Source organism: Megascapheus bottae, chromosome 1 (assembly GCF_031878675.1).
Source record: "Megascapheus bottae isolate mThoBot1 chromosome 1, mThoBot2.hap1, whole genome shotgun sequence".
Classification (NCBI taxonomy): Eukaryota; Metazoa; Chordata; class Mammalia; order Rodentia; family Geomyidae; genus Megascapheus; species Megascapheus bottae.
Genome location: NC_143509.1, coordinates 41,373,859 through 41,397,141, shown reverse-complemented (window position 1 = coordinate 41,397,141; position 23,283 = coordinate 41,373,859). Strand labels below are relative to the sequence as shown.

The 23,283-nt window shown below is 40.8% G+C and overlaps 1 long non-coding RNA gene across 1 annotated transcript in view; it reads right to left on the bottom strand.

Moving 5' to 3' along the window:
- Positions 1-1,636: 1,636 nt before the first annotated feature.
- Positions 1,637-23,283, bottom strand: part of LOC150068991 (uncharacterized) — a 75,646-nt gene continuing 53,999 nt past the window's right edge. The window contains exons 4-5 of the long non-coding RNA XR_016535212.1: positions 3,544-3,730; positions 1,637-1,740 (exon numbers count right to left, since the gene is read on the bottom strand). This is a non-coding gene — a long non-coding RNA (uncharacterized LOC150068991). The remainder of the gene's footprint in view (positions 1,741-3,543; positions 3,731-23,283) is intronic.

Here is a 23,283-nt window from a genome sequence, read left to right as displayed (position 1 = left end):
TCCCAAAGTCTGACATTTTATTCCTTTATTTCAAGTGAGTTTTTCTTTCTAAATTTCCTAAAAGTGTTAGGAGGAAATAAACTAATATCCTTCAATGTTCATTTACTCAATGCAGGAGTGCAGGAGCCATTTCTGTTCCACTTACATGTTTGATCTGCTTTGAACAATGTAAATAAAAATCAAAACTTGGGGCTGGGAGTTTTGCCTAGTGGAAAAGTACTTGCCTAGCAGGTACGAAAACTGGGGTTCGAGTCCTCGATACTACATACATAGAAAAAACAAAAACCTGAAGTGATGCTGTGGCTCAAGAGGTAGAGATCTAGCCTTGAGAAAGTCCAAGGACAGTGCTCAGGCCTTGAGTTCAGTCCCCAGGATGAGAGAGAGAGAGAGAGAGAGAGAGAGAGAGAGAGAGAGAGAGAGAGAGAGAGAGAGAGAGAGAGAGAGAGAGAATGTCTTTCTTTCCTACCAACAATACCACCTTTAGATTAATGGAGTTTACACAGAAAGAGAAACAATTGAGGGCCGGGAGTTTGGCCTAGTGGTAGAGTGCTTGCCTAGCATGCACAAAGACCTGGGTTCAATTCTTCGGTACCACATAAATAGAAAAAAGCCGGAAGTGGTGCTGAGGCTCAAGTGGTAGTGCTCTAGCCTTGAAAAAGTCCAAGGACAGCGCTCAGGCCCTGAGCTCAAGCCCAGGACTGGCAAAAAAAAAAAAAAAGAAAGAGAAACAATTGATATATTTTAGAATATGGAGACCGAGGTGTAGTTGAATCTATAGGGGAAATATATCCAAAGAAAAAAATGTTATCATGGTCTCATGGTCACTGTCATGGGAAAATGTGTTCCCAGTGTTGAAAATTTCAAACATACAGTTCAGAAGGCAGTTTATACTCCTTTAATTGGGATGCAACTGTAATGAGTATCTTTAGTCCTTGGGGTCTGCTGTTGTGGGGCTCCCCCCTTCCATGGATTTGACAGTTCATTCTTCCAGTAGGCAGTTGTCATATTTCATGGGTAATCATGACACAAGTAGTTAGCACTTTTCATCTCCAAAACACTTAACAGTAGTTAATTAATATAAACAACCCCCTTAGGAGACAAATTAATCACCCTGTAACAGTTCCCATCTTACCAATTGAAGAGCTGGGGTAAAGAGACTCAAGAATTGGCTGAAAGCCATGAAGAAACAACATTTGGAGATGGTGGTAGCCTGAGGAGTTCCATAATCTCAAATTTTAATAAAATGTTTGTTCTTCTGATTAATCTCTTATATGCTGCTGTATAACCAGCATCTTATTCCTGTAGAAGCCAGAAAATCATTCTGCTATTTGTCCCCCAAACCATGTCTTGATTCTCTATAGTAGCAACAAACTGGTCATAAAGAACACAAGACCAAAATGAGCCAGCACCTCACACCTTTAATCCTAGATACTATGGAGTTTGAGGTCTAAAGATATTGGTTTGTAACTAGTACAGTAGGAAAGTCCTTCACATTCATATCTCTAACCACCAAAAACCCAAAAGTGAAAGAATGGCTCAAATGGCAAAGTCTTGAAGGGGGGCATAATTTAATCTCATCATCCCCAGGCCCCAGTTTTCAGAAAAAAAAAAATGATACTTATTCACGTACAGGCCTGTGGGGAATAAGAAGGCCCCACAGCCAGCCTTCCTTTTGGTACTTTCTCATCATCCACGCACACTTCAATAGACCACTGAGCCCTTCATGTCTTCATTTATCATCTGTGAAATAAAGGAATGAGAAGATATGTGATTTTTAAATAAACAAAATTCACTGAGAGGGAGCTAAGTACTGGTGACCCATGCCTACAACCCAAGATACTCAGGAGGCTGAGATCTGAGGCCTACTGTTCAAAGCCAGTTCAGGCAAAAAAAAAGAGCTAGAAAGCCTCCGATTTCCAATTAACTAGCAAAAAACCCCAACAGAAGAGCAATAGCCTTGTGTGAAAAAGTCAAATGAGAGTTTGAGGCCCTGACTACATGCCCCAGTCCTGGCACAAATTTTTGAGAGAGAGAGGGAGAGAGAGAGAGAGACAGAGACACAGAGAGAGACACAAAGAGAGAGAGAGACACACACACACAGAGATAGACACACAGAGAGAGACAGAGAGAGAGAGAGAGAGAGAGAGAGAGAGAGAGAGAGAGAGAGAGAGAGAGAGAGAGAGAGAGAGAGCTGAGAAGAAAGAGATTTAAGGACATAAACACAGAACACCACGGGAGACTGAAACAATGAATTCAGTGGGTCTGAGAGTGCTCAACAATGGTTGCTCTCCTGGGGTGAACAAGCCATTTTTCTCTGACCAAAATTAGAGACTCAACCTATTTAGGGGATGCCATTATTTCTCTCATCATTGTTGTTTGCTTTTACTGATAGCTGAGTAGAGCCATCCTAGAAACTCTTTTCTCCCTTAAAAAAAAAAAAAAAAAGATCTTTAAGCAGCTGTAAAAGGAGTTTCAAGGCAACACCAGTATATTGCATCTTGATCAATGCCACTCCTCCTCTGCCTGTCTGGTTCCATTTTCATATATGTACATGGAATATTAGGATTGTTTTTTTTTTTTTTTGCCAGTTCTGGGCTTGAACTCAGGTCCTGAGCACTGCCCTTGGACTTGCTCAAGGCGAGAGCTCTACCACTTGAGCCTCAGCACCATTTTTTCTATGTATGTGGTACTAAGGAATCGAACTCGGGTCTTTGTGCATGCTAGGCAAGCCCTCTACCACTAGGCCAAACTCCCAGCCCAGGACTGTTTTTGCCTAACCTTCCTCTCTGCATTGTCTGTCTTCCCACTTTTAACCTGGTCCTTCTACAACATGCTCCAGCTTCCTTTTGTTCATTTGGCTAAACTATAAATTAGTTGTTCAGAGTAGTTACCCCATTGGATGTCCCCCCAGCATATATCATAGTTCGGTTAATTTGTTTGTGCATGTCTGCATTTGATTCTGCATATATTTTCATAAATGCTTACCATTTAGATTTAACTTTCACATATAAGAAAAAACATGTGTCCTTTGTTACTCTAAGCCTGACGTATTTCACTTGCTTTTTTTTGGTTGTTTGTTTTCTTTTTCTTCTTTCTAAATTAAAGGGCTGCAGGAAAAAAGAAATCTTCCAGGCAAACAGAATCTATGGAATAGGCACTGTTTTCTAAGCCATAAAGAACAAACTTAGTGATGAAATTAGTCTGCTTGTATGGAGATTTAGCAACCAGCCCATTAATGAAATGTCAAAGATTAGTATCAGTTTGAGAGGCAAAATTCACACAAAACAATTAGTACGTTTAGCAGCACTAAAACAAATGCATTACCGAGGATACAATTGGATCTAGGAGACAAAAAGGGTTAAAACAATTTTTAAAGTAATGCTCTAATTGAAAAGCAGTAACAGCCGAAGACACAGAATAGTTAAAACAGTATCTTATCAGAAAATTAGCAAAATGTAATTTTTATTGGGTTTTTACGGATGTTATTTTTAACCACATCAAAAATCCCACCTCATGGCTATTGGTACAAATTGTCATAATTACTGTAATTTGAAGTCTGAGCAATGGAATGGCTGCAGATAGTTATCTCATCCTCTGACTAAGTCTGCATTAGTTGAACAGCCAGCAGAAGGAGCCTACGTTTTTGTACTTGGTCTGGACTTCATTTGTGTCTTTTATCCAATCTCATTCTTACGAATATTGAAGAATAATTTTTTTCTTACCTGAAACACTGGAGAAAATCAGGAGGTTAATATTAAGAGTGCTGAGGTCACCTTTAATTAGCATACCAATCACCTCACCTCCAATCTGTGAGCAAAGTGTTGTATTTTGTTCTATTTTTACATTTGCTAGTGAACTCAATCGTATTTAATGCATATACTAAATTCTGGGCATAATATATTCAACTACCTACATAGCATGACGGATGATACAGAAAAGGACAATTTCAATATCCTGAAGATCTAATTGAATGCATACTGCCATACTTCGAATAAAAATTGGAGTAAATATTCCAAGGTATATCAAACTTATCAACCAGAAAAACATCACATCAAGTACCTTTAGAGGATCTGTAGTGTATTTTTTTTTTGCCAGTCCTGGGACTTGAACTCAGGGCCTAGGCATTGTTCTTAAGGTTTTTTTTGTTTGTTTTTTTCTCAAAGCTAGTGTTCTACCACAGTAGCCACAGCATCACTTCCAGCCTTTTCTGTGTATATGGGACCAAGGAGTCAAGCCCAGGACTTCATGCATGCTAGGCAAGCACTCTACCACTAGGCCACATTCCCCACTCTTTAGCATATCTTTCACCACTCCCACCCTTACCTCCAGCTGAAATGCTCTTCCACTAAACAAAGTCCCCAACCTCTTGTGAGGTACTCTGAATCCTCTAATTCTTTGGCTAATTCACTATGTTCACCAAATAATGAAAACCATGACAGCAGTGTAATCATTTAGAATTGGGCGAGAGTTCAGCATAGTCAGCCAATATGGAAAAGGGGCATGGATTAACTTCTGACATCTAACAAGTATTTTGTGCTGGGCTCCTCCTATACACTGCAAGACAGCAACAAATGAAAAATGGTCCTCCCACTAGAATCCCCAATCAGGAACTCCAGACGATCAACATAAAAATAAGCATACACTAGAATTCAAGCACTTGCCAATTTAAAGCAAGTCCAGCCATGTAAGGAAACGGGGATTCATGGAAAGGCATCAGCTTGGACAGGAAAATCCCCTAAGAGAAGAACAGAGTGGTGCTGGAGAAAGTCGAGTGGAGGGCATTTAGACTGATGAACTAGCAAGTCTAAAGCCCTTACATTAGCAGGAGGTGAACAAGGGCAGAGTCCTCCGAGAGGCTGCTGGAGAAGCAGACCATGGGAGTGTTCTTCTTTTATAGGATGTGGTTGGAGCCTTAGGTGTTGTTATGATAATGATGGTGGCTCCAAGCGTGTTCTGGGCAGTGGAATAATGCATTCGAATATTACAAAAAGGTACTGGTATTGCAGAATGGAGGTCAGAAGCAAGCCAAGAGGATGGTGACAAACCCATCACAGGAGCTAGTCAAAGGATAATGGTGGTCTGGTCTAATAAGATGGCAGGCAAGGAGATGAAAGGTGGGTGGATTCAGAAAGTGTTGAGTGTTGTACTGAAAATATCTGCTTGCTCACATGTTTTATTATTTTTTTTATTATTTTAAGTAGTTGTACTAGAGGGCCAGTTTATGAGCACAATACATCTTGATCAATACTTCTTTCTTCACTCTTCCCATCTCTCTCAGCCCCACTCATCCCCTCAAGCTACCTGTTTTCATTTGCACATAGGTATATTATGTGTTATGACTATATTTGTGCTATTCCATACTTCCTCGCCCCTCAACATCTGCCTGTTGTCATGTTTTCTTGACCTCCCACTCTGACAAAACATGTCTGACTTCCTGGTATTCATTTTATTAAAATGTAGGTGAGTTGTTTAAAAGATTTGCACCATTGGGACCCTCTCCTGCATGTGCTCTATTTTAGATGATTTGTTAGTGTGTATGTACATGTGGCTCTGTGTATGTTTTTCACATATGTTTATAATAATCTAGGTCTAACCTTCCCATATAAATAAAAACATGTACCCTTTCAACACTGCTTCTTAGTGACCTGAGATGGAAGGGGAGAAGGACAGGGAGGAGCTTGAAGTGACTAGAGAAAATGACTACTTCTCATTGGAACTGAGAGAGCTTGAAGAAGGACAAGTTTGGGATGTCAGACTGGAAATCAAGAACGACATTTTAGCCATTGTAAACTTTCCGACTATGGAGCATGAGATGCAGTAAACGTTCAAATGGAAATGACAGTAGGGTACTGAACTTTGGGAACTGAATGAGGGAAGCAGCCAGAGTTATGAAGTTGGAAACCATAGACTGACAGTGTCATTTAAAGCTGTGCTGGACAAGTCCTGTGGAAAGTGGGGTTAGAAAAGCAGAGTTCCTCAAAAGTAACTGAGAAATGTCAGCTTGACAGGAACCTCTCAAACCACACACATAATGAAACAAGCTAATTTGAACAGGCTAATGGTGAGGGGGAGGGTGGAATCAGGGGTTCTCAGTAGCCAATAATATAAATTTACTTTCTGGAGGGTTTTTTTGTTTGTTTTTCTTTTTGTGCTGGTCTTGAAGCTTGAACTCAAGATGCTGTCTGCCTGTGAGGTATTTTGTTCAATACAAATGCTCTACCACTTGAGCTACAGCTCCATTTCTGAATTTTGGTGGTTGATGTGGGGGGGGAGGGTGATGGCTCATGTGCTTTTCTGCCCAAGCTGGTTTTGAACTGTGATCCTCAGATCTCAGCCTCTTAAGTGGCTAGGATAATGGGTGGGAACCACAGGAAACCCAACTAAATTTACTTATTAATAGAATGCCCAGCTCATTTTATTTTTACAAATTTGGATACTGCCTAAGTGAATAGACTCAGTGCCATTCAGAGATACTTTCCCCTTTCTAGTAAAAGTAAGTCTGACCCTAGTACAGATGATCCATAGACCTATTTGAGTGTTGCTCAAAGTTGTACCTTGGAAGGAAACAACAAATAAAGGAACATTATATTAGATCTCTACTAGAATTCCAAAACTAAAGGTTCAAACTTAATGTCCTTGCTTAAAGACTGATAGCTGAATGAAGTGTGCAAATATTTGAAGGGATAGACAATGATTGACAGTAAACCAAACAATCATGCTCCTTGGAAGTTGTGCTCTGGAAAAGAGTTTTCAAAACTTATTTAAGTGTTTAGGGAGGTTGGAGGAGTGGCTCAGGTGGTAAGGGAACTGCCAATGAGCAAAAGGCATCTTATAGCAAGTTTAAACAACAGAGAAAGGAGTGTTTAGGATAGCGAGGTGCACAGGTAGCTCAAGCCTGTAATCTCAGCTACTCAGAAAGCTGAGATCTGAGAATTAAGGTTCAAAGTGAGCCTGAGCAGGAAAGTCTGTGTCCTTTGGACACAAAAATTAAAATGTAAGGAATCATTGGAAGTGGGAATCAATGATGGTAACACCTCTGTCTTCCTGGAAGCAGCTTTCTAGAAACAACTGAAGCATTCAGAATGAAATTGAATCTAGACTTAAAAAACAATGAGCTTATTCTGTCTGTAAAGAAATAAAAGCAAACCCATTAATCATCATTTGAGGGGGGGGGAAAAAGAGTAATGACACCATCAAGATGAAGTCATGAGACATGCCAGGGCAGATGGCTTAGGCCTAGGGGGAAAGGATGGTGGTCGCGCTGCCACCCAAGGGTGTAAGGGCAAGAGCTGCCTTGAGTAAAGACAAAAAGGAAGCAAGACAAACATCGTGCACTTTCACTCCTAGGCAGAACTCAGGTCTAATTATCATAACACAATATGATTGTAAAAGGCAGACTGTTGGGATGGAAAAGGAACTAGCAGATGGGGATGGGAGGAGGAGGGAGAGGGCAGGCGAATTCGCCTTCGATGTGCTCATGAAAACAGATGTAGCATAATGGAACCTACCAAAAAGTCTTAGAAACAAGAGGAAGGAGGGAGAAGAATCAAGATATTAATACCCAGGTGACTTTATGTGAAATACAGATAAGCATGTGTGCAACTTTGTTAAAAGGGAAATGTATCATGTCTTTTATTTTTTCCAATTTCAAGTGTGTTTTTCTTTTGCCTCATTTTAAATTTTTTATTGCTATTATCAAGGTGATGTTCAGAGGTGTTAGTTACACAAGTCAGATAAATAGTATATTTCTTTGGGGACTATGTCACCCCTTCTCTCTCACACACCCAGAGTTTTCCCTTCACCCCCACCCACAGGCTCTGATGCATTTTCAAATGACTCCTACAATGTGATGAAAATCAAGACTTTGTCTACGACACGTGACACAAACCGCTGGATTATTGGGGGGTGAGGGGGAGGAGTCCCATCTCGGGGTGACTTCCTGCAGCCCAGGCTCATCTTGGTGGGGAGGTTGGTGAGGAAGATGAATTAAACAGTTGCTTATAGTACAGATGCTGGCTGGACAGAGAAGGGAGTATGGCCTCTAACCAGGGCTAGCAGAAAACATTGAGGAGGACTCTCAGAGAAGGTGATGCATTGGATGTTAAATCGCCTTGGGCAGGAAAATGATTTCAAAACTAGAACTTCAACTGGGCACTGGTAGTTCACACCTATAATCCTAGCTACTCAGGAGGCTCAGAGCTGAGGATCAAGGTTTGGAATCAGACCAGCAGACAAATCCAAACTACTCACATCATCAGTTAACCAGTACAAAGCCAGAAATAGTTATAACTCAAGTGCTAGAGCACTAGCCTTAACCAAAAGAAGCAGAAGCTCCAGGTTCTGGGTTCAAGACCTGAGCCAAAAGATAAACAAACAAGCAAATAAGGATGTTTGCTAACTGGAAAGAATATATTTTTTGAAATTATTCTTCCAGTTGAACTAAGTAACTGAGATATTGTTCTCCATAAATAAATCAAGTGACAATCTCATAGCTTTAACTATCACGCAAGGTTTGACATATTGAATCAAGTTTTTAAATTAATAAGGATAGGTAATCCATGTATTAGAAAAAAAGTTCCCTGATAGCCTTACTCTGAGTTAGACTCTAGTGGGGGTGATATTCAGAGAACAAAAGATATGCTTCAGATTTGCACACTTAACTCCTAATAGAATTCCACACCTTTAAATGTTCCTAAGCCTCAGAGGTTTTCTCTGTTTCTTTCTCTGTTTCTTTAGGTGGTTTTCAGGTGAAATTTAACTGGCTACTCTGCTTTCATGTTTCCCTTGGGCTGCTATGTGCTCAGAAACAATACAACACAAAGAAATCTTTGAATAAAACCTAACTAATGAGTTAGAAAGTGCTATTTCATGCCTTACAAGTATTTCAAAATACTGTAAGCTCTTTTCCTTCATTAAGATAGTCCCAAAACAAAACCAGAGAGAGGGACAAGAAAGAGAAAAACAGAGACAGAAAGAATTTCATTACGCAAACATGAAATATGATAACTAATAAGGACAATTATAATCATTTTTCCTTAGCTTACGGAAACTATGAATGACACATGTAAATAGCTCCAATGTATTCATTTAATATTACTGATAATTACTGTCAGCACTAAATTAGAATTGCCTTTATCAGGCAGAGTTGTGGAGCATTGTATCAGCCTAGAGATTACTTGAGCTGCTGATACCTGGTTGAAGACTATGTTCTGCTTGCTGATAACGGCGAGTGTACAGACTTTCAATTCCATAAATAAACAGGGGTTTTCTAAGCATAGGATGCCATCAAAATTTAGCAGAATTAATTAGTAAGCAAATACTGCACATTTGCCTAAATCTTTTTTATTCCCCACAGGAGCTATTTCTTTCCTCCTCATTTGTATCTGTCGGGTATAGAATTTCCTCATTTGGAAATTTGAACAAGTCCTACAAAAAAAAAAAAAAAAAAAAACACATCAGGAGTGACTGGTATAGTCAATTCAGATAGGAATGTCAAATGCGAATGTAACTTGTCCAATTCCATTCTTGTCTCTTTGTTTGTTGTGCTGGCCCCAGGGCCTCAGCACTGTCCCTAAGCTTTTTTTAGCTCAAGGCCAGTACTCTATCACCTAAATCACACTTTTATTTCTGGCTTTTAGTGATTAATTACAGCTATGTCACAGACTTTCCTGCCTGTAAACATAATCCTCAGACCTCACCCCCCTGGTTAAACTCACAATTTTAACATCGCAAACTTTAAGTCATTGTGTCACTTCTCTGTGACTGAGATAGTCAGAGTAGGTGTTCTGTGCCAGTTTGTCCTCTCCATTTTCCCATTTCCATATTGCAAGCTGGTACATTCCCATATCTTTCCTCTTCTTCAGAATAAGGCTGAATCACTCAAGCCTCTGTGTGGCCACAGCCAACTTCTGTGGCTTCCTTTCTCTCCACAACTTAATCTCTGGTACTTAGAACCCTGGTCATATTCAACTCTATCCTGTTTTTCTTCCTCACACTCACCCCAGGATCTTTGTAAATGCTTCTCCTTCTGTTGGAAAGCTTTGTTCCCTCCCACCATTTTATCTGACTTCCCCTACTGGTGTAGAAGTGTTTAGTGAGGACAATTTACTCCATCAGGCTTCCCTTACCACCCTCCATCTGTCTCAAGACTAGTTGAATGCTGTACTACTCTTCAATTTCCTTTAGCTGATGACTCATTTATGTGGCTTCCATGGTATTACTTTTCCTGAGCCTTGACACCTCACATAATGCCTGGCATATGATAGCAAGCATTCAGCAAATATTTTGTGGACAAGCTAGGAAAACATTCTAAAACTGGAGTAATCTTTGATGCAATTGTTATGATTTATATCATAAATAATAATACTGTTGAAAGAAAAGACTACCAACGTTAAGAGGCCTAAATCCTTATTATCCCGGCTCTGTAATTAGTTCTAAATATATACTTTTTGGAACTCCTACTTCATCTGCAAAATAGGTTTATTTCTCACCCCTTCCTCACCAGAGACCTGAAGAAAAAAATATAAAACACACATCGAGGTAAGCTATTATCATTGTAGTCGCTATCCAGTGTCTAAATTGCTGCTTTGACTCTGTGCCCTTTGTTCCTGCTCAAGGCCTTTGCAGCCCCATGTTCCCACATGAGCGCGCACGCAGCCCTCCCTCCCCTCTACCTTCAAGCAGGGTCCCCAGAACGCACCCTGGGTGCCAGTGTCCCAGACCACGTGCCGTTGTGTTCTTCTGCCTACAGATCATCTCAGCCCCTGTGATCTGAGTAAAACTGATTCTCCTCAGGACTCCGTCCTGACGTGGACCCTGTGATTCGAACTCGGATGGCAGGGCTCTGAATTTCCTCATCCTCAGCATTCCTACGCAGTGTACAGTCCCTCTCACGGCCGGTGCCATCCGGAGAAGCTGAGGAAGGTTGCAGAAAATTACCAGAGCCATGATGACCAAGCATCACTCTTCTCCTAAGCCAGGCAGGCAGCCATCAAGCCTACGAACTGCCAGAAATCATCTTACAACAGTGAGCCTAGCCCAGAGTTGGCAGAAACATGAAAAGATTTTGTCATGCTGCTGTTTCATGCCTTGCTTGCTTTGACCCACCTTCAGGACCGTGCAGGTTTTCAACTTGACACCGACAAGTACATCTCTGAATTTCTCCTCTGAGGAATACCTAAAATACATTTTAAAAAATTAAAACATAGCTAGTGGCTCCCATAGGTGATTTCGGCTACTCAGGAGGCTGAGATCTGAGTCAAGGTTTGAAGCCAGCCTCAGCAGGAAAGTTTGTGAGATTCTTATCTCCAATTAATTACAAAAAATTCCAGAAGTGAAGCTCAAGTGGTGGAGTACTAGCCTTGAGCAAAAATGCTCAGGAACAGGGTCCAGGCCCTGAGTTCAATGGCCAGGACTGAAATACACACAAGAAATAAATAATAAATTCAGTATCAATTAATGCTAACAGGGTATAGAGATCAAATTTATATAAAAATGTGTTGAAGGGGTGGGGGCAGGGGGGAGGGAAATGGGGACCAAGACATGAGAATAGGTATCAATGTATGTGAATTAATGTACCTCCTATCTGGTAAATATAATGTAACCCTTCTACTAATTACAATAAAAATATATGAAAAAAAATGTGTTGAGATCTTTACATCCAAAAGGTTTTATTAATTCAAAGTCCTCTGAATTTAAGCATTACCATCACTGATCTAGTTATTCGCCTGCATGTCTTCAGTGTTATTAAAATGTGTATTAGTCACAATTGTTTGTTTTAAGCAGAATACAAGGAAGAAAAAGTATTCTGTATGATCTATGAAAAGTAACTTTAAGAAGAGTTTTATTGCTGAAATGCCAGCTTGAATTTTTTATATCTAAATCTTTATGTGTGTATGTATATACACATTTTTTTTTTGTTCTCCAGTTTTGCTAAGATCCATGTTAACTCAAGCTTGTCAGAACTGCTTTCTTCAGGAGTAAGCAGTTAGATCAGGAAATAAACCACAAAAATTCCTTAATTGCTAGTCATCTAAGTAAGGTCTTATGCTTTGGCGGAAAAATATATATACCCAAGGAAATACATTCCTAGCAATTTTTCTATGTATTTTTATACATAAGCTGGAAAAGCATCTTAGACAGTAAACAAGTCAAGAGCGCAGAAAACAGATTGCTCTTAAACCTTCCTTCCTAGGTAGAAAAGCCCCTGAAGCTTTGTCCACATTAAGTCTAAGCTGGCAAGGCTATGAGATGACTTTACTCATGTCACTGTGTTTAGTAGGAGTCTCATGGATTTTAAAAATTTCTCTCTGAGGCTGGCAGTGCAGCTCCACAGTATATCATTTGACTGGCATGTGTGAGGCTCTTCATTCAATCTCCAGCATCTTCTCCCCACCCCCAAAAATATATATCATATAGATTTATATATATGATACATATATGATATATGGTATATATAAATCTATATTATATATATGTATGCACATATATATACGCACACACACACACATATATATATATATATATATATGGGCCAATGTCCTGTATGTTCCCACTGCAGACACATCTAATCTTCAGTTATAGATTCAATAATCTTTTTTTTTTTTTTTTGGTACTGAGGATCGAACCCAGGACTTTGCACTTGCTAGGCAAGAGCTATGCCACTGAGCTACATCCCAGCCCAGGTTAAATAATCTTATAAGGACATTCAGACAAGCAAGCAGTCCTACACAACTAACCATCAATAAAGAAGAATCAGTTCTCAAATAAAGATTTTAAATGACAATAATGTTGCCATTCACAGCTTCCCATAGGCTAGAAAGACAAGAGAAATACATGTATCATTTTCTCACAATCATTCTGCAAGGGAAGTTTAGATAGAAATCTTCTTATAGATGATGAAACAGAACTGGAGAGGTAAAGGAACTTCTGGCTTATTAGGATTTTAAATAGAAGATCCTACACAGCAGGAAAAATACTGTTTGACGAAGACACCACAGAGAATTTAGCTCACTTTTGACTCTTCTGTTTGTCATGGTTTGTTTCATTGTTTCCATTTTAAATGTGCACATGCGGATGCATAAGGCCAGTAACACTGAAGATTAGCCAGCCAGTCGCTGGAAGCCAGCGCTTGACAGCACTGAGCAAACCATTGACTTCTCTAGCTTGAGGCTGAATGTTCTAAGAAGGGAAGGAACAGGCCAGGCATGGGTGGCTCACACCTGCAGTCCTAGCTACCCAGGAGGCTGAAATCGGAGGATTGTGGTTCAAAGTCAGTCCAGGCACGAAAGTCCTTGAGACTCTTATCTCCAGTTACCCACCAGAAAACAGGAAGTGATGCTGTGGCTTAAGAGGTAGCACACTAGCCTTGAGCTAAAGAGCTAAGGGACAACACCAGGCGAGAGTTCAAATCCCATAACAGACAAAAAAAGAAAAGAAAAGAAAGGAAAAGCAAAGAAGGGAAGGAAGGAACTTCAAGGGTAAGATGTCAGAAGTCCTGCTGCTGTCTGTCCTCAGACTTCCTCAGGGCAGAGAACGTGGGCTGTATTCTCACTTGACTCATCAATAGACAATACCAACCAGTCCAGGGGACTCTTCCTCTGCTCTTCACCTTTGGCCCAATACTGGCCAAGACTTTTACAGCAAGCAATTCAGTATCATTCTTAAGAAGCATAGCCTCTAATGTAAACAAGAGTAGCTCCAAAAGCACTTGGTGTTACATCCCTTATCTCAAGGTGTCAGAATGTCCTAACTCCATCTATGGCTCCCCTACCAGGACTCATGTGAACAATCTTCTTGTGTTGTCTTCTTGTGTATCTCAATCTTAAGCTACCTTCAGCCTCTGAAGGTCATAGACTACCGACCCATCTAGACAGAATGCATGGACACACGGTAGGACCGCACAGGCAATGTCTCCACATCTTGGAGTTTCTAGTTCATGTCTTCATGATCCAAATGTTCCCACCTCTGCTGCACTCTTAGATGAAGGAATGTACATTGACTCATCAACCTTCCTGGCAAGGTCAAAATCTACAAGTATTTTCTTTTTGTGCACTGGCCTTCTGTAGGACAAGTGACAGTGTTTGTGGTAGAATCTTATGATAAAGAGCTTCTGGGATTCTCTGAAAGGACAAACTTCATCCGGCCTGGGTGGCTCATTCCTATAATCCAAGCTATTCAGGAAGATGAGATCTGAAGATAGAAGTTCAAAGCCAGCCTGGGCAGGAAAGACCATGATACTCTTATCTCCACTTAATTGCCTAGAAAAGGGGAAGTAAGGATGAGACTCAAGGGGTAGGGCTATAGCCTTGAGCTGGAGAGCTCAGGGATAGCACCCAGGCCCAGAGCTCAAACCCCATGACACCCCCTCCACCCCCCAAAAAAGGACAAACTTCCTTCAAAGCACAGTCCATGACAAACCTGACTCCACTGATCTTTTAGCTCTGAATTGTCACACCAAACCAAATACTTTTTACTGGTCTCAGGACAGCCTTCAGACATGATATTGGTTTCTGATCCTGTCACCAAGCCTCAGGTTCTTCACATACTCCTCCTGAATGCTTGCTTGGCCTGGCAGACAGAGATCAATGAGTCCTTTTTCTTACTCTGTGCTGCTTAGCTATTCCACTAATGACTGTGAGGGAGAAACAATCTACCTTCACTATCTGCTATGTGCCTGGTAAAATAACTCCTTCAAGTAGATATTATCTCTGTTTTGTAGATAAGGAAAGCCAGAGGCTAAGGAGATCAGACAGACAGGTGAGTAAATCACCTTCCATGCTAGACATTACTGCTAACAGGTTCAAATGTAGACCTGAAGCTGTGATTAGTTTCTCATTTGGGTTCCATGACCCTGACTTCTTGAGGTCTGTAGTAAAAATGGGCCTCCATGAAGAAGTTTGAGGGTTGTAAGAATTCACCGGGACTGTCTTTGCAAACACAAAATCCTTCGGTGCTGGAAGGTAGTGCTTGACAACTCTTACTCACACCCAGTCCCTCTCAGCACTTGGCTCTTTCTGCCCTGGTTACAGTGCTCGGTGGTTCTCATAGCTGATGGATTAGTTGCTGATCACAGATTGCTCACACCTGCAATTCAAACGAACCCCTGTTCCGCTTTGTGCAATCAGCCATGCCCAGGTAAGACCATCAGCTTCCCAAATGACAGGCACACAGAGCCACCTGACAGGTCTGACTGGACACCTGTGAGATCTGCAACAGCCGGAGGAAGGGGGAAGGAGGAGGGAGAATTACACAACTGCAGCACTAAATGCAGATGCTAAAAGTCTGTCAGAAAGATAAGAAACCATGCAGCTGCAGAGCCATAAAGGTCTCTAGTGAAGGAGTATTGAGCAGGGGAGGCAGTGGACATTTCTCAGACCCAGGCCTCTCTTACTTGTGTGTGTATCTCTCTAGGAAGCTGTGGTCAGTGGAGTTAAACTTTATAAAACATGGCCGAACATAACCAGGCTTTGATTTCTAGTACCATCACCTACCAGTGGGCTTAAGATATATTTGCTGGCGTAGTCTTAACAGTCACCCTACCACCTTCTGAAATAAGGGATGCTGACACAAAACTGTGGTCTGGCATGTGGGGCTGAACCAGAAAACTCATTGTTGATGAAAAGGGCCTGGTTTGGCAATCAATGTTTTCTATATTGAATTGCTCCTGATGTGTAGTTTTCAGTAGGTGAAAATGGATGAAAGATATATGAAATAGGCATATATGTAGGTGTGTGCATACTTTTAGTAAACAGAATGACAGAATTAGAGGCCAAAAACTTACCACATTACCCTTGGCCTTGGCCATGCATGCTGCTATCTCTGGGTTCCAGTTACAACCATAAATAATTGGATTTTGTTGTTGTGTTCCCTTCTTCAGGGGAAAATCAACTCCAACTTTTCTATGTGCTGGATTTTTTGAAATATAGGTTTCAATACATTTGTTAGAGGTCTGTGACTGTGTTTCAAGGTACACGTAAAAATTACAAGAAGACAAAGCTTGAAAGACTTGAATTTAAAGGCATTATTCTTCAAATAATCTAAATATAGGAAGTAGAAGCCACAATATTTTGCCATCATTCTTTTTCATGATAATGACTGAAACACTGAACCAATAATTTTTTTTTTTTTTGCCAGTCCTGGGCTTGAGCTTAGGGCCTGAGCACTGTCCTTGGACTTTCTCAAGGCAAGAGCTCTACCACTTGAGCCTCAGCACCACTTCCAGCTTTTTTCTATGTATGTGGTACCAAAGAATCGAACCCGGGCTTTCGTGCATGCTAAGCAAGCACTTTACCACGAGGCCAAACTCCTGGCCCAACTTTTTATTTTTAATGGCAAGATTAGTTTGGGGCTTACTGGGGCTTCCATGACAACTCTGCTTTCTTTTTGGAAAAGTCAGTAATAATTTGAGGTAACCCTTACTGGAAGTAATACTCCCCCAAACCGTCCCATGATGTTCACTAAAGGTAAAATGACACAGCAAATCACCAAGAGCTTCTTGTCTTTTGACTGTTTTCTCTTTACAGCAGTACTGCCCTGTCTTGGGATATGTTTTACTATTATTCCTGTATTAGATGATAGAGTTGGCTCAGGGAAATATAGTTGGACCTCAGTGGTTTCAAATTTTAGTCAGAATGCCAAAACTTGACTCTAATAACACTTTTCTAGCCAAGCCTGAACCAGTCTGGATATGTCATTTTGTAGCTTGCTGTGGAGCTAAGGGTTTGTTTCAACTTGAGAAAGGAAAGTGTAGGAGGTTAGCCATGATCCGTCATGTCAGACCACACGGATACTTCAACTCTGTGACTTTCCATTTCCTCCAGTGTCTACGAAGAAGAGGTAGAAAAGAGGCTCTGGCAGCAAAAACAACAGCTCGAGACTGGAGAGACACTGGGAAGCACTTCCATCACCTTCCTTTCTTTTTTCTTTCCTGTAGGTAATATTTAAAACAGAACTCAAAATTCCCACCAGCTGCCAATTATTAAACACCTGGTGTCAAACACCATAACAGATGATCTCAATTTCCCAGGATGGCATGGAGAGAATGGGTAAGAGCTCAGGTTCTGGCTCTAAGATCACCTACATTCCTCTACTCTTCCTCTACTGTGCTTGGCTACTGGACTTAAACTCATCATCACAAATCCCTTCTCACAACACTCTGGTGTATATCAGCCCCTGGCATGTGATAAATGTTCAATACAAATTGGGTAATAGTGTCATAATGATCCTGAGAAGGGCTAATAATTACGTGTATTTCATAGACAAAAAGATTGAGACTCAAGTTGATCAGAGTTCACTGTGAAGTAGTTAGGCAATTCCTTCAGGTTCATTCATCACTTATTGAGTCAGAAACATGTGGGGAAGGCCTCTTAAGTGTGTAGGGATTAAAGCTCTAAGTGGGTCCCCATGCATACTAACATGTAGAAGCACCTGGGTAAATCAATTTGTCCCAAATTTTACAGTTGTTAAATAATAAAATAAAATCTGATTCAAAGGCCTATGTTCTTTCTATTCCACACTCTCTAAGCTATGTTCCAGCCGGGGCATAGAGACTTTCCTTGGTGATTTTGAGCATGAATTCCCGAAGGAAATGCTCTCCTTTTCCCATGTTTCCAGGACTCTTCTGAGTCCTTTTCCCAAATCCATATATAGCAGGGGATCCTGGGAACCACAGGAGCAAAATTGAAAGGTTATGCTGTGATCAGAAAAGCTCATTATTTTGGTTGGTGACATTTATCTTCCAGACTTTTAAAAATGTGTAATGAAAATGAAAAATAGAGACAATTCATGTATGATTTTTTCCCTCCCTCCTCTCAATTCTAGGACAAAATTACAAACTTCCAAATAGCTTCGGTCACCTCAGTTTTGCTAGTTGTGGATCAAGTGACAGGTATGGAAGTGGAGGCAAGAAAACCTTCTAAGCATTGCTGACAGGTGGACACAATCAACACCTGTCATCTCTTTCTGGAAGTCACAGAACTCATACCAAGCAGCTAGTTTTCATGAAGAAAGGCATGCATTAGTAAATTAAAAATTAATAGCAATCGGATACAATTTTGTGCTAGCCATTGTACGTGGAGAAAAAATTAATCCTTGAGAAATTGTCTCTACTTTCACACTACTGCTCTTGGCTTGGCATGTAGCAGGAGCGAGCTTTCTTCTTTTCTTGCCTATTTAGCAGCTGACAGCTGTCTTCACTCGTTGGCCTTGATGCCACGGTTCTGGGTACTCTGAAGAACACCTAAGCAACTGAAGTCCTCAAAAGACTTCTACAGTTTTAAATCATGACAACTTGGTGGAAAGGTTAGGATGGAATAAGAAGTATGACCCACCTACTTGGGCTCTTGGTTTGAAGACTCCAGGGCCAGTCTTTATTATCACTACAGATCTGTTAGCCTGCCCTTGTGTTTACAAATTCCTGGCCTCCCTGAAACCACCAAAAGACATCCAAGTATGCCAAGTACTAACACACAGGCCAGTCTATGTACAAATACAACTCCCAGACCATGACCCCTTCACACTGGGGAAAAAGCTATATTATGAGTTGCAATTTATTTAGTCAGTACAGGAATGTGAACTCAGGGCCTTGCATTTGAGACCAGCCCTCCACTACTCAAATCACACCTCTGTTTCTGGCTTTTTGTAATGAATTGGAGCTATCTCACAGACTTTCCTGCCTGTAAACATAATCCTCGGGCCTCAGTCCCTTGGTTAAACTCACAATTTTAACGTCTCAAACTTCAAGTCATCATTGTGTCACTTCTCTGTGACTGGGATAGAGTAGGTGTTCTGTGCCAGTTTGTCCTCTCCATTTTCCCATTTCCATATTACAAGCTGGTACATTCCCATGTCTTTCCTCTTCTTCAGAATAAGGCTGAATCACTCAAGCCTCTGTGTGGCCACAGCCAACTTCTGTGGCTTCCTTTCTCTCCACAACTTAATCTCTGGTACTTAGAACTCTGGTCATATTCAACACCAGTTTTTCTTCCTAACACCCCAGCTATTCCACAACCCCAGCCTTAATTTTTTTTTTCTGCTTTAACTTTTAAAATAGGGCTTTGCACTTTTCCTTGGGCTGTCTTCAGACTATAGACCTAAGTTTGCCTCCTATGTAACTGAGATTGAAGTATATGCTATGATATCCATCCTGGCTTTTAGTTTTTTGTTGTTGTTGTTTTGTTTTTGTTTTTTTTTAGATTTGGTTTTGTTAATGTTTTGTTTTGTTTTTCTTTGTTGCCAGTTCTGGTCTCAAATCATAATTTCAGTTTAGTCTCCCAAGTAGCTGAGGTTATAGACATGAACAGCCACTGAAGATTCAGTTTCTTCACCATTTTCCTCCAATGACTTCCTTCAGCTGCCTTAGTGGCCAAATAAAGGCAAAAGCAAATACTATTAGGCCAGATCATAGTGTGAGGGTTGTTTAGTCACCAGCCAGGAAAATCTGAGAGCCCTATGTAAGTGAAATACCCTTATAAAGAAGCTAGGCCATCAAAAGACATTGTGTTACTATGTGAAAAGATCACCATAAAATCCAATTATTTGTAAAAATCAATACATGCTAATTAAAAAGTCAGCCTAGTTCACAGCTGCCCTGGACAAGGCCTCACCATACTTAGCATGCCTCTGGATTTGGGGTCCTTTTGGGAGCTGTCAGAAGGAAAGGAGCCATACAAGTGCACCTTACAGGCTTATTGATGGTACAGAAAATAATAAGCTCCCCACTCTGTGGAGCCAAGGAGGCGAGCACAGTTCCTAGTCTTGTTAAGGCTCTCTACTCACCCCAAACCTTAGAAAATCTCTTCTCTGGTGTGGGCAGGATCGGGGAACCTTGTCAGATGCCAAAGCTACTGAAAATACCTACTGCAGAACTCACCCAGGGCCTTTTGTTGTTGCTGGTATGGTATCATTAATATGTAAAAAGTGATGTACCTGTACATGCTAAATTAAGGCCATTTCTGTAATAGTCTAGAAAAGGCTAGAGGTACCTTGCATTTACCAATAACTAAGTACAAATTAAATTCAGTTTTTAAAGCAACCATCCTTAGTGTTAGAAAGGCTATAATTAACAGCCACTTGGTCACCAAAAACTAAGCCAAAACTTCCTACTCATCTCTTTCTGAGGCCATGACTTTAGACAAATAATTGTCTCTAAGAGGTACCTACTCCCAGAGTTCATATATCTTACCAGTTAATGTAAGCAAAGAATTCTACTTTATCTTCTTTCTCTGCTTGGCACACACAGCCTTCTTTCTTTTCTTAGCAAAGATTTCCTGAATAGAAACATCTTTTGTGTGACCTTACAAAATCCTGATGTGCTACCTGTAATATCCTCATCTCACAGTGACTGCCCCCAGATTTGGGAATGCCCTATTTCCTGTTTTGCTGGTTGACACCTCCCTCTTTCTTCAAAGCTGATTAATTTCAGGGGCCTGGAGCGAAGGCCACAAGGCCATGTAATACCCAGGCACCAAGAAAACTTCAATGTATGGTTTAATGTATCTGCAGTGCCCAAAATTAGAACATCTTCCTTCTCCTTTCATTTCACAGCCTATTTTTTTTCTGTTAGATTTTATAGTTCTTCCTCTGACAACTTGAGTTAATTTCTACTCTGAGGGAAGTCAGAAGTAAAAGAGTGAGGGTAAAACTGTGGGTTGAGACAGATGCCTAGGAGTGAAGAGTGTCAGGCCATGGAGGGGGTTTCCTTGACTGGGACCAGGGGACAGAGGCTCAGAATCCCATAACAGACCAAGAAGACATGATTATAGCTTCCTTGGGGTTATTTTTTTAACATGGAACTATAACCATCATGTTGAAGCTCTGCCTACACAAGGACATAAACAGTGGAAAACCACTGGACCACTGGTGACTTTTCCATTAAGAATGTGATAATCAAAGCACATTTGCCATAAATCTAATGAGTATTAACCTCTATGTTCCCCGCAAAGGCCCTGTTGACATGGTTGAAGGATTTGGGAACGTTTTGTTTGTATATTGCCTGCACTGGGGTTTGAACTCAGGGCCTCATATTCTCCATTGGCTTTATTGAAGGCTAATGCTCAGCCAGTGGAGCCATCGCATCATTTCTGGATATTTGCTAATTGGAGATAAGAATCTCTCAGATGTACCTGCCTTATCTGACTTTGATCCAGGATTCTCAGATCTCCACCTCCTGAGTGGCTAGGATTACAGGAAGCTTTGGGAAATGTTGAAAAAGAAGTTCCAGTCCTAATCTGTGGACACATTGATCCCTTTTCCATTCTGCCTTCTCAACCATGGTTGAGATACAATTAAGGTGAAGTTACATTGAAGCTGCATTCAATTTGAAATATTTTAAATCCCAATGTGAACAATGGGTTTCTAGCCTTTGACTGTGGCAACTGTATAATTCACACAGACTCATAAATCTCAGGAGCAAGACCTGTGGTCTGTAGGCTGTACTATAATGTGGGTTGATCGTGTAGGAGTAGCATCATATAGGGTGCTGGTGGCTCATGCCTGTGATCATAGTGAATCAGGAGCCTGAACTTGGAGGATCAGAATCAACCCTTGAAGAAAAGACCATGAGACTCTTATCTCCAAAAATCCAGAGATAGAGCTGTGACTCAAATGTGTAGGGGGAGGGGGGAGGTAGAGAATCAGCCTTGAGCAAATATGCTGAGGGATAGTGCCCAAGCCCTGAATTCAAACCCTAGGACTGGCATTAAAAAAAGGAAAGCAGATCTACATATATACACACAATAGAGAAGGAAAATAATTGGAAATGGCTGAAAAGCTTCCCATATATGGGATTGTGAGATGGGGAGTTTGTGATACTGGCTTATCACAGTGGACATTGTCTTCCATCAATGTCACTCTTGATAAGACCATAGGCAGCTTCTGGGAAGTCATAGATGTGGATTTGAGCCTTGCCTCTTAGATCTAAAGGCTCAGATGACTTCTCTGTAAGGAACTGTAGTTTCTTTCAAAGCTCTGATAAGAAGAGCTAATGTGTCGCACTTGATTGGGTGCCTAGACTTTATAACACCTGTGCAATGGACACGTTTATTATTCTCATATTACAGAAGAGGTTAAGCAATTGACTTGGTGAGCATGAAAGATCTAGACTGTTGGTTGCACTAAGCTAGCCAGGGCACTACTCAACCCATTAGATCACCCATCTAATCCACCATGTCTTCCCCCACTGGACCTGACCCTGAAGGAACCTCAAAATTTTTATTTAGCAACCAGATCCACTCCAGTTTATCCAAGTTTTAGTTCCTTTCTCCTAGCTCTTTTCTCTAAATTTTTACTCATTAAAATGGGTACTTTTGCTAGGCACTGGTATCTCAAGCCTGTAATGTTAGCTACTCATGAGGCTGAGATCTGAGGAGTACATTTCAAAGCCAGGAAGATGAGGTTCTTACCTCTAATTAACCACCAAAGAACCAGAAGTGGGGCTGTAGCTCAAACGATAAAGCACAAAAACTCAGGAATAGTGCAAGTTATTTCAAAAAGTTATCACGGGGCTGGGAGTTTGACCTAGTAGTAGAGTGCTTGCCTAGCATGCATAAAGAACTGGGTTTGATTCCTCAGTACAACATACATAGAAAAAGGCAGAAGTGGTGCTATGGCTCAAGTGGTAGAGCTCTAGCCTTGAGAAAACCCAACTACAGTGCTCAGGCCCTGAGCTTAAGCCCAGGATTAGCAAAACAACAACAACAACAACAACAAAACCTTTATCACTAGAATCAGTCTGTGGATTTAGATAATTAAAAACAAATATTGAGAGTAAAGCCATCATAGTAGCTTATCAATGTAATCATTAGTTATTTTCATAAACCTTTTATTTTAAAAATGTGTATTCTGGAGGTCAGATTTCTTTAAGTGTGTAAATTTGCCAAACACCCATCCTGATTGCCAGTGGAGCCTGGTGCTAGAATTCTACTATTGGATAGTCTTGGGAAGCTTTTCATTCTTCTTGGGCCAAATTTTGTTTCAAAATGCTGGTTACTGCTTGAGTTTTGTTTAGCTGGGATTTCATGATCTCTCTTGCGCAGTGCACGGTATGTGTGTACTTACCTGTCTATTCCAAAAAGTTACTTACGGGTTTTCTAAAAGGTGTGGTGCTATTTCCTGATTGTTATTTTGCTTTTACTATTTGAATAAAATAATAGCACCAAACAGGAGTGTGATTATGTGTGTGAGCGTGAGTGTGTGGGGGTGTGAGTGTGTGTGAGTGTATGTGTGTGTGATTGAGTGTGTGTGTTGTGTTCCAGCCAGGTGCTGATGGCTCCTGCCTTTAATCTT